The sequence below is a fragment of the Lynx canadensis genome, chromosome F1 (assembly GCF_007474595.2).
Source record: "Lynx canadensis isolate LIC74 chromosome F1, mLynCan4.pri.v2, whole genome shotgun sequence".
Classification (NCBI taxonomy): domain Eukaryota; kingdom Metazoa; phylum Chordata; class Mammalia; order Carnivora; family Felidae; genus Lynx; species Lynx canadensis.
This window is the reverse complement of record NC_044319.2, coordinates 30,752,255-30,773,829: the sequence shown is the minus strand read 5'-3', so window position 1 is coordinate 30,773,829 and position 21,575 is coordinate 30,752,255. Positions and strand designations below refer to the sequence as shown.

At 48.7% G+C, this 21,575-nt stretch overlaps 1 long non-coding RNA gene across 3 annotated transcripts in view; it reads right to left on the bottom strand.

Annotated features, from left to right (window-relative positions):
* Positions 1–21,575, bottom strand: part of LOC115505381 — a 121,255-nt gene that overhangs the window by 67,721 nt on the left and 31,959 nt on the right. For all 3 annotated transcript variants that reach the window (XR_003966006.1, XR_003966005.1, XR_003966008.1), the window contains exons 3-4: positions 8,837–9,013; positions 403–489 (exon numbers count right to left, since the gene is read on the bottom strand). This is a non-coding gene — a long non-coding RNA (uncharacterized LOC115505381). The remainder of the gene's footprint in view (positions 1–402; positions 490–8,836; positions 9,014–21,575) is intronic.

The window sequence follows — 21,575 nt, the reverse complement described above, 5'->3', positions numbered from 1 at the left end:
AAAAAAAAAGTCAGGTTCTTCTGCTTGCTATATGCTATTTCCTCCGAGTTCACCCCCTGTTTTCCCCCTGTTTTGACCTCTTTCATTTCAAATGTCTGGTGACCCTTCATATTTAAGAGAAAGACAGGGTTATAGTCCAGCTGACTTCATAGTAGGGTGACCAGATGGCTCGAAGGCTGTTTTACTGGGACTCCTCATACAACATTTTATGAAGGTCTTTTCCTAGGAGTAGAGGGTAGGGGGTGAGGAAGAAACTCAATCTACCCAGAGAAGAATATTCCAGCTGCCTGCATGGAAGGGAAGTGACACCTAGCTGCTGGGGTCCTGGGAGCAGGCAGGGAATCTGACGGCCCATCATTTATTTATAGTTTTTAATTAATCTCCCGGTTTCCAAGCTCCTACCTCCCTGTCACTTTCCGCGGGGACCAGTGTCCTGGAGTCCAGAGCACCTTCAGTTCAGCTTCTCCGGATAACAACTTCTGGTCTCTCCTGGGGAAAAAAGAGAGTCAGCCGTGGCTTCCTGCGTCCTAGCGCTGCGCCTTGCTCCTGTCTTCTGTGGTACCCAGTGCCTTTAAAAACACCCAGACTTCGGAGGTGCTCTGGGGCTCCTTGGCCCACGTGTCATCCTGTGCCTCTCCTGCCTCCGTGTGGATTGTCACTTTCTCAGCTCTACTCCATCAGAGACCACTCCACTACCCACCTGCCCATCTAGCAAATGTTTGCAGGTCTTCCCTCCCGGGCGGTCTTCTCATTCTGGCTCAATGCCTTTGTAAGGCCGCTGTTAGTGGTCGTTTGGGGGGAAAGGGTAAGTGAAGTGGGATCTAGGAGGCTGTATCAGTTATCCATTGTTAAATAACAAATCATCCCCAAAACTATTCAAATGACAATAGTTTTGGGGCACCTGTGTGGCTCAGTTGGTTAAGCGTCCGACTCTTGATTTCAGCTCGAGTCATGATCTCACAGTTCATGAGTTCGAGCCCTACATCAGACTCTGTGCTGACGGCATGGAGCCTGCTTGGGATCCTCCCTCTTCCACTCTTTTTCTCTCAAAATAAAGAAACGCACATAAAAAAAATGATAACAGCTGGGGCGCCCGGGTGGCTCAGTCAGTTAAGTGTCTGACTTTGGCTCAGGTCATGATCTCATGGTTCCTGAGTTCCAGCCCTGCATAGGACTCTGCGCTGACAGCTCAGAGCCTGGAGCCTGCTTTGGAGTTCTGTGTCTCCTTCTCTCTCTGCCCCTCCCCTGCTCACACTCTGTCTCTCTCTCTCTCCCTCTCTGTCTCTCAAAAAAATAAACATTAAAAAAAATTTTTTAATGACAATAGTTATACTGTTTTTCATGATTCTGTGGACTGATTGGGTGTTCATCTGCTGGTTTCACCTGGGCTCACTCGTGAAACTGCATTTAGCGAGTTGGTTGGGTTGGAAAACACAAGTTGGCCTTGTTCCTATGTCTGGTGGTTGGTGCTGGCTTTCGGCTGGGGTGCCTCAGTTCTCCTCCACTGGTCCCTCACATTCTAATAGGCTAGACTAGCTTCCTTGAGGGGTGATCTCAGGGCAATGTTCCAAAAGGCTAAAGGCCTTCATTTCTTTATCTATAAAATGTGGTTTTGTGTATAATAAATGAAGACGTGTAAAACCCATACTTAGCACAATGTGTGACACAAAGCAAGTGTTCAATAGTAAGCGATTTTTCCGGGAAAACATCACATCTCCAATTAACTTAACCACTGAAAATGGAAACTGAGGAATAAGACTAATCTAAGTCTGAGCTCCTTACAGAAATAATCTTACAGGGCTGTCGTGAGGGTCCAAAAAATTCAAACAGATAACGGATCGAGAAGAATGCCTGACACATCGCACATGTTCATTAGTGTTTCGTGTGTGTCTCTGCTTTTCTTAGGCAGTGGCACCAAGCACAGCCGGGCTCTGATAAGCAGCCACCAGCGAAGTGAGCTGGTTTGCACCTCATCTGCGTTACGGACATTGCCAGTGTCGGCAGGTGGTCCACATGTCCTGAGGCCCATGTGAATGCTCCAGGCCACCCTCTGGGTTCCAGTGCATCAAGAAAACCCCTCACACAACACCCAGGAGCAGGCAGAGAAGGGGCAGCCTTGTCTAGCCACTTGCAGTGACTTCTGCTCAAGGAGGTCACTTGCTATTCCCTGACAGATGCTTTCTTGTTCCACGTTGCTGCCCACTAGAGTCAACTTCTAAGGCTAGAGCTTCTCTGCACATGGTGTTGTATAGTTTTTAAGGGGAAAAAAAAATCCCAGCAGAATTGCAACGCCTCAGCTAATTCTTCCTCTCTCTGAAGTTTAATTCTAGACCATCTTCCTCCTCTGGGATTCAAAGGTCTCAGAGAGAAGAGGGTTCACCCAAACTCTTGACATATTTGCCGCGGACCTATTCCTGGGGAGGGTTGTGCAACACCCTTGGAGAGGGGTCAGAGAGCGGCCTGGAGCCTGACTCAAAAACATCCTGGGAAATTCGGTGGCAAGCAGAGATTTCTGGAGCCTGTCACGCCCCCTGTGAGGTCTCTGTAAACCCAGCACAGGCACCACCTTTCCCTAAATGGAGGGCTGTCCCTCCACCCCTTCCTTTACCCCCCCCCCATCACTGGTCAGTGCTGACCCTCTAGTGAGGGCCTGGGGAGGTAGCCAGACCCGGGACAGCTGGGGCCAGGGTCCCCCAGTTAGCTGGTCTCTGCAGAGGGCCCCTTCCCCATGCCTCTCACCACAGGGATTCGGTGACTCACTCTGAAGAAGGCACATAAATTTCTTCCTAATAACACACTTGTCACTGAACCATTCCAACAATTTGGCATGGCAAGAGATCCGGCTCCAGGCAGCAGGGCGGGTAAGTCATATTCTGTTTATAAAGTGTTTCCCGCCGAGGGCTGGAGAGGGGCGAGGACCACCAAGCCCATGTCGCACATTCCCTGCACAGCTGGGATGATTATGTCCATTTTACAGGTGAGGGACGTAGTGACTCAGCCCCTCAGGCCCCGTGGGACAGACTCTGCTCCTCACCCCCAGCAGGCAGCACTGGGGAGGGGCCGTGATGGTCGAGAGCTCGGGTTTGAACCCTGGCTCTGCCACTTCTATCTGAGCCGGGCCACCTTCGACGGGTTCCTCAATCTGCCCAGCCTCCCCTTTGCTCATCTGCGATATGGGCACGAGACATAATTCGTGAGGCTTCTATAAAGACGCAGTGAGGTACGTAAGGTAGAGAACTTTCAGCGTGGCACCAGCATGCAGCGAGTGTTCTCAAGTGCAGCTGTTGGCATTACGGACTCCAGTCAAGTGTCACGTGCCTCCCTCTGGCTCATGACCACCCCATTGGGCTTCGGGTTGTCCCCTCCTTCGGCACTCCACCCTCTCCTGCTCTATCGTGAGTGAAGACAGGTGGCCACTCCTATATTATATTACTTAATACTCTACTAGGATTTGAGGGAGGTGGTATTATTCACATTGACAGGGGTAGAAACTGAGGCCGGGTGAGTTTGGGTGACTTCCCCGAGACCACCACTAGGGGCGTGACAGAGCCAGGATTTGAGTTCACTCTTCCAACAGAGCAGCTCCCAGGGGAAGCCTGCGATCAAGGACCAGCTGCACATGGGAAGTTCCCAACACAGCCGAGTATTTTTGTTCCTGCATTCTTCCCAGGCAGTTTACTCTCTGGACTCTGGACAGTTGCCAAGGAGGTGTGAACAAGAAGGCAGAAAGAGGACGTCCTTCGGAGGGTGCAATGAGGCAACAGGCCTGTCATTTACTGAGCCCTTGCTATGTGCCCTCCATGCTGTCAGCTGTATGTGTCCGTTAATTCACATACACTCCAGTGAAGCGGGCCTAGTGCAGCTCCTACCGTAGAGGGGAAAATGAGGCACAGAGTGGTCAGGTCACTTGCCCCAGCCTGCATCTGGGTGTCCACCTGTGCTGTTAATCTCTCCACCTGCTGCCTCCCATCAGGGTGGCATAAAGTTGGGCCACGGCACTCAGTTTTGGAAACCACATCCAGGGTGAAGGACCACCACCCACGACCATGGGCAGAAGGGCCAGGTCCTGAGTCCCTTCAGGCCTCTCACTAAGCATCCTCGAGTTTCTGTGTGCTGGGGGGAGAAGGGGGATCAGTGAGGGGCATCTCCGCTGCTTCCATACATGGGCGGGGGACAGAGGGGGTTTCAGCCCGGGCAGCATTCTCCTCAAAGCTACTACCTCAAAGCTACTTCTGTGAGTCTGCAATGGAGACAGACTGCATTAAACAGCAAGGCAGGCCCCGGGGGCCCACAGGGTCCTCTGCCTCTCCCCTGACGAACCTTGTCCCACCCCACCTCCCCGAGGAGGGGGGGGGGGCCTCTCTCTGAGAGCGGGAGCTCCGCCTCGCTCTGCTCTGCACCTCCATCACCCAGCACCGTGCCTAGCCCTCAGCAGGCATTTGTTGACTGGCTGACGGATGAATGGCTGGCTGACAAAAATCACTGCCAGCCCCAGTGATAAACAGAACCAGTGTGGCAGGAATTTGCTGGGTTGTTGAAGGGTGAGGGATCCAGATGGCTCCCCAGACAGCTGTGGTGTGGAGAGCCGAGGCGGGGCGGCACAGGCAGGCTGGACGGAAGGAACCACAGACTCCAATGGCACTGGTTCAAGTGGGTTGAGGGCTGGCCGCCAACCACACAGAGCAACAGGCTGGCCAACTGTGTCCTGGGCCTGTGTCGCACGGTATCAGGGCTGTTCCAGGGCGTAGGGGCTGGGAGGCAAGGGAAATCATCTGGACGGGCAGTCCCTAGATCAAGTTGGATCCCCCCGCCCGGCTAGGCAGGTGACCTTGGGCCTGTCTCTCCGTCTGTGGCTTCTTCCCTCACACCTCACCATCTATACAATGGAGATGTGTCTACCCCACAGGACATGCTGTGGATGAGAGAGCCCAGAACTTGAGTAGTCCTTTCCCCACCCACCCTCATCATAGCGGAAGACCCTGAGTCTGCGGAGAAGCCACATCCCTCAGGCGTCTCCTCAAGCGAGGACTTTCCACATCCGCAGCTCAGAGCCCAGGGCTTCTCCAAATTCCTCACCTCCTCCCTGCCCGCCCTCCAGCCCCAGAAGTGGGCTTCCCTGTGGAGCAGTCCCTGACACAGAAAAGGAAACAATTAGCATAATCACTAATTCAATTCTCTCCACTCTCTTCTCTGTGAAAATAATTTGCTCCTCTAACAGCCACCAGGCCAGGGAGCCGGTGAGGCTCAGGGAATTATGGAGTCTCAAGCTAATTAAGTGGAAGCCACTCTCCCCGCTCCAGGGAACCAGGCTCTGGGCTCCTGCTGCTCTGAACATATCACATTAAACTCAAAAGCAGCCTCTGGAAAATGTGAAGAAGGCATGGACGGATGTGAATGACAAAGATGATCCATCAGAGGGTTGGAAAATGAGGCGGATGTGAGATTAAAGGTTAAGGCAATTGAAGTCTTTAGCCCAGAGGGGAAAGAAATGAGAGGCAAGCAGCCTTACCACCCCTTCCTGGGTTGTAGAAAGAATATTCCCCTTGGTTCTTTCCCTCCTCCAGCCTGTGTTCTCTGGTCCTCACTCCCTTTACCACACTCATCTTTGTGTTCTATTTACTTGTCAGTTCACTTTGACCTTTACTGAGCCCCTACTCTGTGCCAGATAGCTTGTCAGGTTCTGGAGATGAGAAGACAGAGTCTCTGCTTTGCAGGTCAGGTGGGAGAAATGGATCCATACTACCTGTGCTGTGGGACCCCAACCACCCGTACTATGGGACGGGGAGTGGGAGGGGGGGCTATAGGGCTGTGGGGCCTGTCTCAGACCTCAGAGGTAGGAAGGACCAAGGCCAGGTGCTATGGGAGCTCAGGGAAGAAGTGGCCACTCCGCCCTGTCCTGGCTTCAGGAATGGCTTCCTGCAGGAGATGATGCCCAAATGGAATCTTGAAGGATGAATCAGTGAACCAGGTGAGGCAAAGGGGGGAAGGGTATCATGGGCAGCAGAAGCAGCCGGGCAAAGGCCCAGGACATAAAATGCAGAGTGTATACAGGCAATGACAAACGGTTGGACTTTACCGAAGTAAAAAGTAGAGACTGATAATGGTCGGACCCATGGCCAGAGTGCCAGCCAGGGCCCAGATCCCAAGGCCCTGAATCCTGTGGGAATGTGGCTTTATCCAGAAGCAGCACTACTCAGAGTGTTTGGAATAGCACAGGGTACGTGCAGTATTGACAGACATCCCTCCAACCCAAATAAAAGGTGCTTCTTTGTCAAATACGTTGCACGATGTTGAGTTAAACCAGTGGCTCTCAACTGAAGGGCCCTTTGCAAAAGGGGACATATGGCAATGTGTGCCGATGGTTTCAGCTGTCTTAATTCAAGGTGGGGGCGCGACTGGCATCTTGTGGGTGGAGGCCTGGGATGCCGCTCATCATCCTACAGTGCATGGGACAGACCCTACAAAAACCTCTGTCCGACCCCCACCCAGGGTTTCCACAGCCTGTAAACAGGCCCCGCCGGGTCATCCTCTCTGCACTGTCGTGGTCTATTGGCTGGCTGGTCTGCCCACTGCACTGTATGGGTCTGAATGTCTGCATAGCCAGTATTTTGGGGAGGGAGGAGGAGAACACCTGGGAGAAGAGGGTGTTTTAGGGTTGGGTGGAGAGGGTGGCTGTGGGTGGAGCCTGGCTCATGGGGGGTACCCCTGGTGGCGGGGTTGGTGGGTGATTCTAGGGGGTCCTTCCATCCCAGCAGCTCTGACAGCTGCTGGGGGTGTGGGAATCAGACGCAGCCCTGAGGAGCTGGCCAGATCAGAGTCAGGGATGTGTTCTGTGCTGGGCACAAGGGGGGCACTCGAATGACCATGCCCTATGGCCGGGTTTTCCTTCCCTGTTTTATTTTTCTCCCTAGCTCCTTTTAGCCTGTTTTTCAGTTTATTTGCCTGTCTCTTCTCCCCACTCCCTTCCCCACCTCAGAATGTTGGCCGCATAAAGCAGGGTGTTTTGTCTTTATTGTTCATTGCTTTATTCCCAGGATCTAGAACAGTGCCTGGCACATAGTATGTGCTCAATTAAAATGTGCAGAAGCAATGAAAATCTGAATGCACCCTCCCCCACCCGCCCCTGCCCCCAGCTATACAACTCAGAGTGCCTGAGTGCTGACACCCGTCTACCACATGTGATTCCTCCCCTTCTGCAGCAGCAGGAAACGGGGGAAGTCCCAGGGAGCCTACCTCCTAAATCATGAAGAATCTGCTCATTGTTTATGATTTTAATTCCAAAACTGCTTTGGGGGAAGACGCGGGGGCTTCACATGCACACCCTAGATATTCCCCGAAAAATCTGGAATTATGGACTAACCATTAGCTGAGGGAGGACAGAGCAGGCCAGGATGATGCAAAAGCCCAAGCAAGCTGGCAGCCAAATGAAGTTATAGCCAGTTGACAGGACAATGGCATGAACAAAGGCCTCACTGCCTCCTGGATCGGTTGCCAAGCATTGTGACACAGGGCTAATCGCATCTGAGTGCACCGTGCAGCACAGGAGTGGCCTCGGGGCTGGCAGGGCTCCAGTCACTGCCACCTTGCCTGAAGAAGCCCATTCATCACAGTGCGGGGCCAACAGGGTGCACCCTAATTACACACAGGGAGCGAGGACCAAAGTGGGGAGAGCAAGTGCCTACTGGTCCCCTTGGAAACAAATGCAAGAAAATAAAAAGCCATGGGTGGAAGTAGATGTTTGAGTCTAGCCAGGGTTGCCGGGGAATTCCGTGTCCATGGGGGGCTGTTTACCTCCAAGGCTGTGGCCCAGGGGGCTTTGGTTAAGCTCGGGCTCATGTCCTTGTCTGTGGGCAAAGATTTTAGAAACCTGGGCTCAAATCCCGGCGAGCCCTCCAAACTGGGGTTTCAGGCTGCAGTGGCCAGAAACCTGGTGCACATTTTGAGCTCTGTGGCCCCAGGCAAGTCCATCCATAAGAGGTGTGGATGCACGGAGAGGATTTATCTGCTCTGCTAACCTAACAGGTTGATTGGGAAAATTAAAACCATGGGGCCAAAGGAAAGGCCTAGGGAATCATAAGGCCTGGAGTTCAGGAAGGCATGGAGGGATGCAGCCATGTTCCCCACCTCCCCAGGGAGGCGAATGTGCCTAGGAGACAACAGCCAACTCCTTGAGGGTGACCTTTAGTTACCTGTGGAAACCAATTGGCTTTTTCATGGCACACCCGTCATCTGCAGGGGAGATGCCTTTTCAGAGCTCGGGGTGGTTCTTAGAATTGCATTTAAGGCTCCTTGATGGACAACGTGGTGGAGGCCCGTAGGCACACAGTTCATTTGGGTTATTCTGAATGATTACTTTAGGCAGATAAATTTATAATCAGCTCATAATCACATGGCATTTTCCATTTTGTAAAGTTCATACAAATTTAATCTTAAACTAACACCAGAAGATTGGCATTGTTATGCTTATTTTACAAAGCATAATTTTAAAGGATCAGAGAGGGTGGGTGAATTTCCTAAAGCCACACAGCCAGTTTGTGTCAGAGACAGGCTTTGAGTCCAGGCTTCTGATGGCAGGTTAGTTTGGTGCCCGCCGTATAGACACAACTGTCTTTCCTTCCGGAGTGTCCTCTTCTCCTTCTTTTTTAGGATCTTTCATTTGGGGCCCACTTTTGTTGTTTGCATTGCTTAACCACCTTCCCTGACAAATCTAAGCAGAACACTCTTTCTGAAGGGGACAGTCTGGAACACAGAATTCTCCCTGGGAAAAGCTGAGCCTGGGCAACTTTCTGAGCAGGTGCTATTCCACTGGGGTACTGAGCATGCCAGGGCACCTTACCTCATGTGCACCACACTGCCCTGAGGACTGCAGACACGACTATTCCAACAGCTACAGTCGCTGAGGAAATGGCAACAGTAGGTCTCCCAGGCACGAGATGATGGACACTCTTTCTCCTTAAAATAACTACAGTGCATCTACTCCCCTGTGGAGAGCTCGTGTCTGGGTTTTGGAACACTGGGAATAAAACAGACAGAAGAGAACTTTAGTTTATAATAAAAATTACTGTGCTGTCTGGTTTTTAAATGACATTTCACATATTACTAACCATGCTCACATTGTTACCACACGTAATCCTTACAATAGCCCTGTGAGTGGAGTTATAACCCTTGGAGGTATTATAATTCCCATTTTAAAGACTGAGGACACCGAGGCTTAAAGGGGCATAGATTACTTGTCCAAAGTCACAGGGCTGATACATGGTACAGATGGACCAAAGACCTGGTTCTTCTGCCCACAAGTTCAGGGCTTTACACAGATGGCAACATTTTTTTTTTACTTTCCATGGGTGAGAAGTTCATTAACAGTAAATTCAAAGGTTGATTAGAGCTAGGCACTTCTAATGGGGATCCCTTTAAATTCCTTGTAATATTATTACTTACCTCTTCTCCAAGAATCATAAAATCAGGCTAATGATACCTAATCAACACCCGTCACAGACCCACGATCCGGTTTCTTAGCAGGTGTTATATGGGGACAGAAGGCCATGGATTAAGAAACTCATCAGTCACTGCTTGAGGTTTGGTGCGTGGGCGCTGCCTGGGATTCTGCCTTTAGACATTTCAGCCCAGCTAGTGTTACTTCAACAAGTATTCACAGAGCAGCACCAGGTTTCTTGCCTGGATGCCCACAAAACTGAGGATAAATGTGTATCACAGTCTGTCTTTGAGGAGTTTACAATTTGGTAGGAAGGTGAGATTTGTTATGAAATTTTGAATGGCAACGTACAAACCAGAATGGAATTAAGTGTGCATCTGTCTGATACGTAGTCTGAGAAGGCTTCATGAGGGAAGTAGGGCTTGAGTGGGTCTCAGGAATAGGTAGGACTTGGAAGGGGAAGAGGAGGAAGGTTTTCCATTCTGGTTGAGGATAAAGTACCAACAGCAGATGGGGTGTGGGGGATGCATGGCTCCTAGCACTCTGGCCACTGTGCACACGTCACCTGAGTCATGGGAGAGCCAGGTTTCAATCTCTGAACCTTTGTACCTGCCATTTCCTCTTCTGAAAAGACCCTTTCTCCCTTGCTTTCTTGTTCCTGTCTCTTATGCCCCATCCACCTGTTAACACTGGTCAGTTCAACCTCCCTTCTGTTATAAGACCACCTCCAACCCCCTTGCAATGCTTTGCCTTCCTTTTCATGGCCCTGACCATGTGGCATGATAATGTGTTTGTGAGTCTGTGATGCTTGAGAACAAGGATTCCCTTCTCTGATTAATTTTTGCATGGCCATTTATTGAACAAATACAAATGAAAGATGGAAATGCAGATCAAATGAGTGAATCTGCAAGAAGAATCCTGCTACGGGACCATACGGGCTGACACCCAGAACCAGTGGGACCCTGGGCCGTTGCATGTATGATGTCTAGTAAGTCTGAATTAATGATTCTTCAATGAATGAATGGTTGCTAGATTGACTGAGTTTTATATATACATCATGATGAAAATCCACTATCACTATTCAGATAACCTGGTTGATGTTTTTGTTTTGACCTTATTTCCTTAAAGTCCATGAGGCTAAGACCTGAAGGATTAGTAGGCTTAAATCCAGGGAAGGGTCAAAGCAGGCAGAGCCCCCAGGCAGTGGCCGGAGGGAAGGGAGACTGAGGGCCGAGCTCAGAATTTAGCAACAGCCAGCAGGTGACAGGCAGAGCCTGGAAAGGTAAGAGAGGGGCTGGAGAAGTGAGCAGGAAGGGAATTCAACTCATTCCTGAGGACAATGGGGCGCAATTAGACCTTTAAGCAGGGCGTGTTATAGGATTATTAGTTTTTCTTTTTTTTTTTCTTTTTTAAAAGACAGAGAGAGAAGAGAGAGCGTGTGCACGCCTACAGCAGGGGAGGGGCAGAGAGAGAGAGAGAGAAAGAGAGAACCGGAATCCAAAGCAGGCTCCAGGCTCCAGTCTCTGAGCTGTCAGCATAGAGCCTGATGTGGAGCTTGAACCCATGAACTGCAAGATCGTGACCTGAGCCAAAGTCAGCCGCTCAACCGACTGAGCCACCCAGGCGCCACCTAGTTTTTGTTTTAAAAAAAGAGGACCCCGACTGAAATGGAGAGAGTGCACCAAGGCAGAGCAAGACTTAGGACCCAGAAGACTAGATTTCAGGATGCTACAGCGACCTGACTGTGAGCTGAGGAAGCTGTACTGGGGGTTGGCTGTGGGGATGGAGAATAGCAGAGAGGTTTGTGAGCTGGACAAGCGACAGCCTGGCCTGGCAGGGGGCAAGGGGTGCTGGTGACGCAGGTACAGGATGAGAATGCTAAGGAATGTGGCTCAGGAAGCCAGGTGGATCCCAGGTGAGATGAGGGACTCTGGAGGAAAGGTACAGTTGGGCTGTGAGGGATGAAAGAATGCGTTATTTCCAGAATTTGTCTATACAAAGGCTTTGCTCTCAGTCTAAATTGTACGCTATAGAGAGATGTAGCTATACAGAGATATTGATATATTATGCTTTCTCAATTAACATATACTTTCCTACGTTATTACAGATGCTTCCTAAACATTATTTTTAATGAGGAACAAACTGTGAATAAATATTCAGTTATACAGCAAGCACAGGCCAGCAGCCCAACCAACAGACCTTCCAGGATGGCCTGTTCTCCCCACAGTGAGTGACACAAAGGACACAAAGAGAGCCGACAGTTACACCCAGAAGGCCCTGGGAGGCTCTGCACCAGCCAGGGCGAAGTCTCCGTCACAGGCACATAGCCTGCAAAAGGTACAAGGGACCCAAAAGGTACAAGGGACCCTGGGCTCAGCAGATGAGGGGGAGATCCAGGACATGAAAGTCTGAAGAAAACATCTGGAGGAAGCTCAGAGGAGAAAATGAGACTGTGTCTTTGAGGGCATTTTGTAATCTCAGAAGCTGAATACAAGTTTAAGGGGCTATCATTCATTATTACTCACATTCAGAATCACAGTTCAAAACCGACGGAAGCTTTCCTAATGTTCATCTATAAAGCAGCAGGGGTACAAAGGAGACTTTTTGCTACACTTCCCTTTTGCATCTTTTGACTCATTCAACAGTAATTTTAAAAATTACATCTATGCAAACCAATTTTGTCTGTTTATTAACAGTAGTGATGGAGAAACAAGTCAGGTCAGGAGAAACAAGTCAGGATTTTTCGACTTGTCCAGAAAGAAGTCATATAAAGAAAGGTAAGGGCTGCATCTCACAGTGGCTTTATTCATTTGAAAAGCATAATGCCCATTCCGAGAATAACATTAAATAATCACATGCTGAGTTAAGACAAAATGAGCCACAATAGCTTTAGGGGAGAATGGCATGGCATTAATGTACAGGACTTATATTCCAGTTGGGCTAACCCTCTCGGTGCCTCAGTTTGTTGACCTGTAGAATGGGTATAACAAAACCTACCATGAAGAATCATTATGTGACTCAACTAGGATAACTTCTGTGAAGGCAGCTAGAACCAATGACCTGCAACTCTATCCATGTCTGTTCATCGAATCTCAGAAATAACAATTTTGCCTGATTATTTTTTATTACATAGTAAGTTGTTTCTGGAAATAAGCAGTGTAGGGCTAGGATGGGGTGACCAACCCTAGGTGAGGGTTCAGGTTTGCCCATGACTGTTCCTGTTTTATATCAAAATCCTGTAACTCAGAAAATCCCTCAGTCCTGAGCAAACCAAGAGGTTGGCCAACCTAGCAATAATGGTCATCAATGATGCCATCCAGAACCAAGTTATAGGGGCACATGGGTGGCTCAGTCGGTTAAGCGTCCGACTTCAGCTCAGGTCATGATCTCATGGTTCCTGAGTTCCAGCCCCATGTCAGGCTCTGTGCTGATAGCTCAGAGCCTGGAGCTGCCTTTGGATTCTGTGTCTCCCTCTCTCTCTGCCCTTCCCTTACTCGCACTGTCTCTCTCTCTCTCTCTCTCTCTCTCTCAAAAATAAATAAACCTTAAAAAAAATTTAAAAAGAAGAACCAAGTTACATTCTTTCTTGTTTTGGTTTTTTTTTTAACTTGGCCCTTCTGACTGTTGCTTATTGCCTCATGGTTGCAAGATGGCTATTGCAGTTCCAGTCATCATGTCTGCATTCCAGGTAAGAAGGAAAGGGAATTGGCAAAATGGTCAAAGGCTCCTCTTAGAGAGGTCTGCCTTATTCTGGAAAGAAAGCTTCCCTCGAAGACTTGCACTTATACTTCATCGGCGAGCACTGTTTCACAAGGCCACTTCCATCTGTGAGAGTAGCTGGGAAAACTGAGTACAGTTGACCTTTGAACAATGTGGGGATCAGGGACACAAAGTCCCTGTGCAGTGGAAAATCCATGCATAACTGTGATACCCTAAAAACCTCACCTCTACTGTTGACGAGAAGGCTTATCATTAACATAAACAGTAAATCAATATGCATTTTTTAAAGTTTATTTATTTATCTTGACAGAGACAGAGATAGTGTGAGTGCAGGAGGGGCAGAGAGACAGGGAGAGAGAGAATCTGGCAGTGCAGAGTCCGATATGGGGCTTGAACTCATGAAACCGAGAGATCACGAGCTGAGCCGAAACCAAGAGTCAGGCCCTTAACCGACTGAGCCACCCAGGCACCCCAATCAATATGCATCGTATAGGTTATATTATTACATACTCTATTAATAAAGCAAGCTAGAGAAAAAAAATGTTACGAAGAAAATCGTAAGAGAAAAAACTCTTACGGTACCGTATTGTAAAAATCCGTGCACCGGTGGACTCATGCAGTTCAAGCCTATATTGTTCAAGGTTCAACTGTATTAAGTTTCCAATCTCCCCCCAAAAGAGAAGGCCAGGGGAAGAAGTCATAAAACCCTCTGGGTGGGCAATCCATAGTGTCCGCTACAACCCCCCCCCCCTTTATTACACCCAGCCAGTGCTGGGCACCTGCTATACAGACATTGTGCTCAGATCCGCAAAGGGCGGAAAGACGAGTGACGCAGGGCCCTCACGCCAGGTAAGCTCATGGTCTGGCACAGCCTGACATAAGACAAGGGGGGATATGTCAGAAGGCAGCCCTGACAGAGTGGGAAGCGTGTTGGCAAATCTGGCCCAAGATGCAGGGGGGAATGACAAGGCTGCTGGATTAGCCAGGCAACAATGAACATGATGTATTTTCCAAGTGAGGATAAACCCCAAAGTATGAGGGCAGGACTTGGCAGCAAGAAAGCTCCAAAAAGAACCAGTGGGTGTGAGAAAAAGGAATGTGTGTGTAGGGTAAGCGCCTCTTATCTCTGAACATGACTTGGCTTTGGAGGCCTCTGGTTATTGCTGTGGCTTTAGGGAGCCATTTTGAAAAGTGTGTGCATGGCAGTTCTGGGTGACCTTGGGGCACAACCCACCAGAGCTGTAAGAACTCCTCGTGGAGACAGGTCACCTCAGGTAAACGAGATTCTAAACCCACCCCTGAGGAAGAGAAAGCCAAACTTATGTATCCTCTGTCTGAGGATCCTGTTGGGTACCCAAGCCCTCACCTTACCTTTGCTTCCTACTCTTCTGGTCTCTGAAGCCAGCCCCCTCCTCACTTCCCAGCCTCTCTGCTTCCCCAGCTCAGTTGTTCAATCCACCCCCAGGCCGGCCTGGCCAGCCCCTGACCCAGACAGTGCAGGGGTGGAGGTCCCAGTTGCCAACAAGGGCTGATGCCCGATGCCAGAGACCTGCCTAGGTTTCTAGGCGAGTGGCGGCATGTCTGATCTTGCTTGGGTAGGGTGTTGGCCCAGACCACAGTACGGCTCCTGCCTTCATCTGCTCTCAGGCTGCCGCTGAGCCACTGGAGCAGATCTGTAACTGTCCTTTGCAAGCCCTGCATTATTTCATGGAAGCAGCAGAAAACCCCACAAGGTGGAGAGAGTTATCCCCAGGTAGCCCAGGAGGAAATAAGCCTGGGGAAGTTAGGTAAACTGCCCTAGATTACCAGGCTGTTGAGTGGGAGAGGCGGGATTCAAAGCTGGGTTGGACTTGAAGGCCTCTGCTTTTATCGCTGTTCCTCACCCATTTCTTGATGCACACCTAAGCTCTCTCTCCCCAGTCCCCCTGTCTGCAAGCTTCTCTTTGCCCAGACCCCTGGCCCTGATGGCATCCTCTCATGGAGGGTCTTGGTTGCCAGAGCCTGTGAGGAAGCTTCATTTATTACTCCACTCAACAAATATTTACTGAGTTTCCCCTATTTGCCAGGCACTGTGCTGGATTGCTATGTTATTTTCTGGCTGCCTGAATTTGCCCACAGCTGGGCCCACTGACTTTGAAGCAACCCAGAGCTTGCTCTGTCCTCGGGGCACCAGGCAGAGCTTATGGCCAGCTCCAACTAGTCCCAGTGGCACAACTGGACCCCGCTCCCGTCTCCCCTGTGCGTTGATGGCCCACTCTGGCTTTGCTTCTTGCGTTTCTTGCCAGACCTGTCTGCAGTCTGGGCTTGGCATGGTTACCTCTGAGGCTGTTCCAGTAATGACAACTCAGCTAATCACTGCTGTCCTCAAAGTAAGGTGTTTGGAAGATGGCAAAGGGTTCAAACAGCCACCAGATCCATCTGATTCTTGATAAACAATATGGTGAAAGTGGAGACTACAAGGGAACATATTTTGGAGGGATGAGCTGCCAATAATCACTCTTTCCTCATTGGATGGAGGGTCCTAGAGGGGTGCTCTAGAGGCACAAGAAACTGAGACTTGGAGGGGTAAAAGGTAAAACCCCAGTTTACTCAATGTTATTGTATTTCTTCTATTCATAAAAGTAACACACAGTCATTGTGGAAAATTGGAAAGCACTAAAAAGTATAAAGAGGGGCACCTGGGTGGCTCAGTCAGTTGGGCGTCCAACTCTTGACTTCAGCTCAGGTCATGATCTCATGGTGGTGGGATCAGGCCCCCAGGTGGGCTCCATGTGAGCAAGGAGTCTGCTTGGGATTCTCTCCCTTTCTTTCTTTCTCTCTCTCTCCCTTCCCCACTTGCACACATGTGCATGTTCTCTCTCTCTCTCTCTCTCTCTCTCTCAAAATAAATAAACATTGTTTTAAAAAGTATAAAGAAAAAAATAAAAACATTCTGTGATGCCATTACCCAGAAATGGTAACCACTGTTAACATTTTGTGTGTTTACTTCTAGATTTTTGTCTATGCATATATGTGGGTTTATTCTGTACATACTAATCTGTATTGAACTTTTATCACGTAACATTATATTGATATCCCTCTTGACCAATGAAAATGCTATTTTCAGTGGCTGCAGAGTATTCCATTATATGGCTGTGCTCTAATTTATTTGGGTTGTTACCTCCCCAGCCCCTTGTTGTCCCATATAAGCAATACTGAGATGAACATCTTTGTACCTAAATATTTGTGCATACATCTGACTTCTTCCTTGGGCTGAATTCTCAGGGACACAGTGTGACAAGCCATGTTGGCATGGTCTGTCTGTCTGCCCAAAAAGGAAGAATGAGGGTGACAGTAGTCACCACCAGGCTTTCTGAACTCTGAGGATACCCAAAGGGGGAGTTGCTGAAGCAGAGAGCACCCCAAAGCTTCACTTCTCTTACAGGCTTTCTTTGAAGGATCCCTGCTTTATTACTCAGAACTCTCTAGCTCAGCAATCTGCTGAAACCAGCTCAAATAGACAATAGAAATGGAGACAAGAATGTCAGGCAGGAACCCAGCCCGTCCTCAGAGAGCGCCTGGGAAGAAGGACTGCCATGCAGCCTTCCCCCCCTTCCTTCTCCTCTCCCTGTTGTTTCGCATGGGCCACTGGGTCTCCAACTTGAGAGAGCACCAGAATCACCTCCAGGCTTATTAAAGCACCAAGTGCTGGGAAGCCCATCCCCACGTGTCTGACTGAGGACGTCTGGGGCGGGACTGAGCATCTGTGTTTCTAATACATTCCCAGGTGAGGCTGACGCTGCTGGTCCAAGGACAAGGCTTTGAGAGCCAATGCTAGAATACAGCATGGAGGTTGGTGGCAGGGCAGACACCCTCCAAAGGTGCCACCACACCCTGGTGTCTGAGTGAATCCTGCCCTCTCACTGTGACCCTGCCTGGTGGCACCAAAGTAAGGATGTTACCACCTCCTGTCAGAAGAAGACGCTCCCTGCCAAGGGAAGTAGGCCCAACAGGGGAATGAGGTCACTAAGGCCTTTTTTCTGGGAAATGCCTCGGTCAGAGCCCAGGCAATTCTTTCACAGCCTAACGTCCTTTCCTCCTGCCTGACAGCTGGATGTGGAGCAGTGGTTAAGGACCATCTCCCTGTCTCAGACCACTTACTCCACAGGGCTCCTCTGGGCCGGGTACCCATCAAGGAGGGCTTGCTGGGAAAGTCTCAGTGACCCCTTGCAGGATATGGCCACCAGTAAGGAAGAGCCCTTCCCTGGGTCCTGGTCGCTTGAAGCCTCACCACACAAGTGACTCCAGGAGGCAGCCAACGGCGGGGAACTTATCATCTGCTGTGAAGCTATCGAGGAGCCTGGTAAAAACAGCAACATGACTTCGTGAGAGGTCCTGTAAGACTATTAAAGAAGGACTGACATTTACTGCTCTCCTACTTGTACCAGGAACAAAGTGTCTTACGTTGAGTGTCTGACTTGATCTTCCCTACAAACCTATGAGTGTACTATTATCCCCATGGTACTGATGAAGAACTAAGGCACAAAGGCTAGGTTGCTTGTTCAAGCTCACTCAAGCTCTTTTTTGTTCTTTTTTTTTTTTTTATTAAAAAATTTTTTTTTCTACGTTTGTTTATTTTTGGGACAGAGAGAGACAGAGCATGAACGGGGGAGGGGCAGAGAGAGAGGGAGACACAGAATCGGAAACAGGCTCCAGGCTCTGAGCCATCAGCCCAGAGCCTGACGTGGGGCTCGAACTCCCGGACCGCGAGATCGTGACCTGGCTGAAGTCGGACGCTTAACCGACTGCGCCACCCAGGCGCTCCTGTTCTTAATGTTTATTATTTAGAGAGAGAGAGAGAGAGTGCGCGCACGCAAGCGGGTGAAGGGTAGAAAGAGAGGGAGACACAAAATCCGAAGCAGGCTCCAGACTCTGAGCGCAGAGCCCAATGTGAGACTCGAACTCACAAACCATGAGATCATGCCTTGTGCTGAAGTCGGATGCCAACCGACTGAGCCACCCAGGCGCCCCAAACTCACTCAAGCTCTTAACCACCACTTTATACTGCTCTGGGGAGAAGCCAGAAAACTGAAAAAGGGCAGAGGGAAGGGAATGAACACATACATGTTTCTACTCAATCATCGTATCGACACTCTGTGGAGGGGAGTATTATTCCCATTTTATAGGTAAGGAAACTGAGACTTAGTAAAGAAGCTCCCCAAGGTCACACAGCTGGTGAGTGCTGCCCCAGCCATGGAGCCCAGGCTTGTCAGCCCCCAAAGCCCATCTCCCCCCCACATCTACCATTACCTTCCCAGGAGTGATGAATTGTGTCTGGGGAAATGGGCAGGCCTCAGCATAGGTGGCACCGCTTAGGTGTGGTTTATTTAATGAGAGATAGATGGGAGAGCTATCAGCATGCATGAACAAACACATAGGGGTCATGTGAAAGTGCATGGCCCATCTGTCGATAGAGGAATGGCACATAATGGCATATTCTTTTAACAGAATTCTAACCGGACAATAAAAAATTCCTATCTGAATATTTTGACATGCACAGTGATTACAAAATTAGTACACATTAAATACTCAGGACATAAAACCATTTACTATTACTATTTATGATTCTAATTTAGTGTGTGTATGTGTATGTATGAAGATATAGATATAGATGCATATATAAATATATATAGGTATATTATATATGTAACAGCCTGGAAGAAAATACACCATCTAGTTAAGTGGACTTTCCACGACAGTAGGCATAGGAGTTATTTTTCTTTTTTTACTTTTCTTTCTGTATTTCCCAAACACAATAATCTTGTGTCACTTTTACAACCATGAAAAGAAATCCTGTTTGTTTACAAAGATGCAAGAACATAGCTTCTTTCCTGACACCATCAGCAGGGAAAAGATGAAATCCCTTATCCTGTCCTGACCCTCTTCCTCTCCTGCCTTCCTGCTTCACAAGTTGGCTTTCCAAGACTTTTCATTCGTGAGTTCTTGGTGTTTAAATACCTGTTGAAAAGCAATTTTTGTGAGGGTGGGAGGGATGGCGTTCAATGGGATCTTCTTCGAGACCTCAGGGAGGACTCTAGATTAGCCACGCCTGGAACACACACACGGAGGCCCTGGCCTGCTCAGAGCTTCCTCACCTAGACAGGCTGATGTGGGCTTTCCCCTGGAATCCTCAGCAGACTTCTGAGCACATAACCTTTAAGGCTCATTTTGTTCTACCTCCTTCTGCCCTTAAATGGTGGCCTGTATAGAAAGCAAACCCTCAAACTCAAGTTGAAGGTTCTATGATCTTTAAAAGCTTTTAAAAACCAAGCCAACCTGGGGGCACCCAGGTGGCTCAGTCAGTGAAGCGTCCAACTTTGGTTCAGGTCATGATCTCACAATTTGTGAGTTCGAGCCCTGCATCAGTCTCTCTGCTATCAGCACAGAGCCCACTTCAGATCTGCTGTCCCTCCCCTGCTTACTCTTGCTCTCAAAAATGAATAAACGTTAAAAAAAAAAAATGGCTTAAAAAACCAAACCAACCTGGAACTTGGTTATAAATGATGATAAAATTGACTCTATTTTTCTTTATTTTTATGATTCCAGTGTCATAAATCTCCATTTGTCTTTAAAGGATTTTGACACAGAGGCTAAAGTGTTATAAAAAAACAAACACACACAAATTCTGGAGCTGAGTAAAAAAGAACTCAGATACAATAAATGGCCACCAAAGATTGAAACTAAAAAGCAGCTTCAATTTAAAAACTAGTCCTTAAGCTGACTTAAAAAAAGAATTCAAAAATCCCCTCCTCCCCACACCTAGATTTGAAAAGAAACTTTCCTCCTCCCCCCTACACAGTATTTTTAAAGGTCTTGGGTTCCATTTTCAAACTAAGTTCTATATTTTTAAGGGTGACACATACCAAGTAACTAGAAACTGGCCTTGGCTTGGGCACCTCCCAGTTCTCATAAACATACAATCACTACTAGCTCCTTTCAGGACGATGAATCCTATTGATTGGCTCAGATCAGTCTGTGACCCAGCGGTGATATTAGACACTGGCTATAAAACATCTCCTTATGAATTTTTCATTGGCGTGAGTGTCTGGAGAGCTGGGCAGCCCCGCGCCCTCACTCTCCCTCCTTGCCCTCCCTCCTCCTCTCTGTGTCTCAGGGCTGATGATGCCACTCTGCGGGGCCACGTTATTGGATCAGAGCGATTAGCTTTACAGTCTGATTTTCTGAGTCGAATCCAATTTCTTTTTCAGGTACAGCGGGCTTTCGAGTAGTCATGTGCTTTTTGTTTTGCGATGGCATCACAGGATTACTAGCAGATGCAGTAAACTGAAGTCATTTCCCATTAACTGTGTCCCATTCCCCACCATCCTAAGACAACGGGTCACTTTGCACCTGCATTCCCGAGTATTCTTGCGGGCAAAGAGTGTTCTAACAGCTCAAGTAAAAGCTGACAAAGAGGCAAACTCCTGAGAAGCACTGTGTCAGGCACTTTCAAAACTACCTTAGCTCATGATCCTCCTAACAACCCTGAGGGAGGAGGAACATTATTCCCCCCTTTTACACTGCTGGAAAGTGAGTGTCTGAGAAATTCAGTGGTCTCTCAGAATTTGTGTTGTAATTTATCAAGCTCACACTAAAGGAGCTGGTAGGGTGAAGCCCCAAGACTCCAGACTCGATCGGGTGGCCAGAGCTAACCCAAGAGTCACCTTCTTTGGAGAGAACAGGGAAAACTTTACTCAGAGTAAACCCGTCCCCTGCTACGCCCCCATGGGTTCTTATATTCTAGATCTGGACTGCAGGAAAAATTCAAGTTCTCATGTTTAGAAATAGAGTTTTGTTCCTATTAACATCTGTATCCAGGTGAAACTGAGTGAAAGTAAACTTCCAGCCCCAATTTGGGGGAGAAAATAAATAACACAAGGTCAGTAGGGTCAGCAGTGGTTGAAGTAGGGGACAGGGTTGGAGGATTAACTGTGAGCATCGATGAGCTTTCTTTCTCATGTGTGGACTTCTCTCTGGCCCTGCTTCCTTAGTAAAACACGAAGACCCTTGGAGAAACCATTAACACGCGGTTGAGCGAGAGCTCTGAGTCCCTGTACCACGGTTGACTATTGCCAAATATTTTGTTGTACACATCAAGGAGGAAAGAAAAAGGTAAAGGAATCAGGAAGTGCCACGTTGTAAAGGAAAGTCAGAACTCCTGCTGGTTTCAGGGTGTGTTAAGGGAATCTAGACTGTACTCAGGAATGGTGGTCAGTCTTAACAAAGTATATCGTTCATCTCATTCACAGCAGCCCGCACACCCCAGCCATGAGCCTATAGCTGCTAAAGCAATGACGCCAAAAGAAATCTTTCTTTGTATCCATCTTCGTGTGCTTATTACCACAGCACAACTGTGCCATGTGTTCTTGATTCTTTGATACAA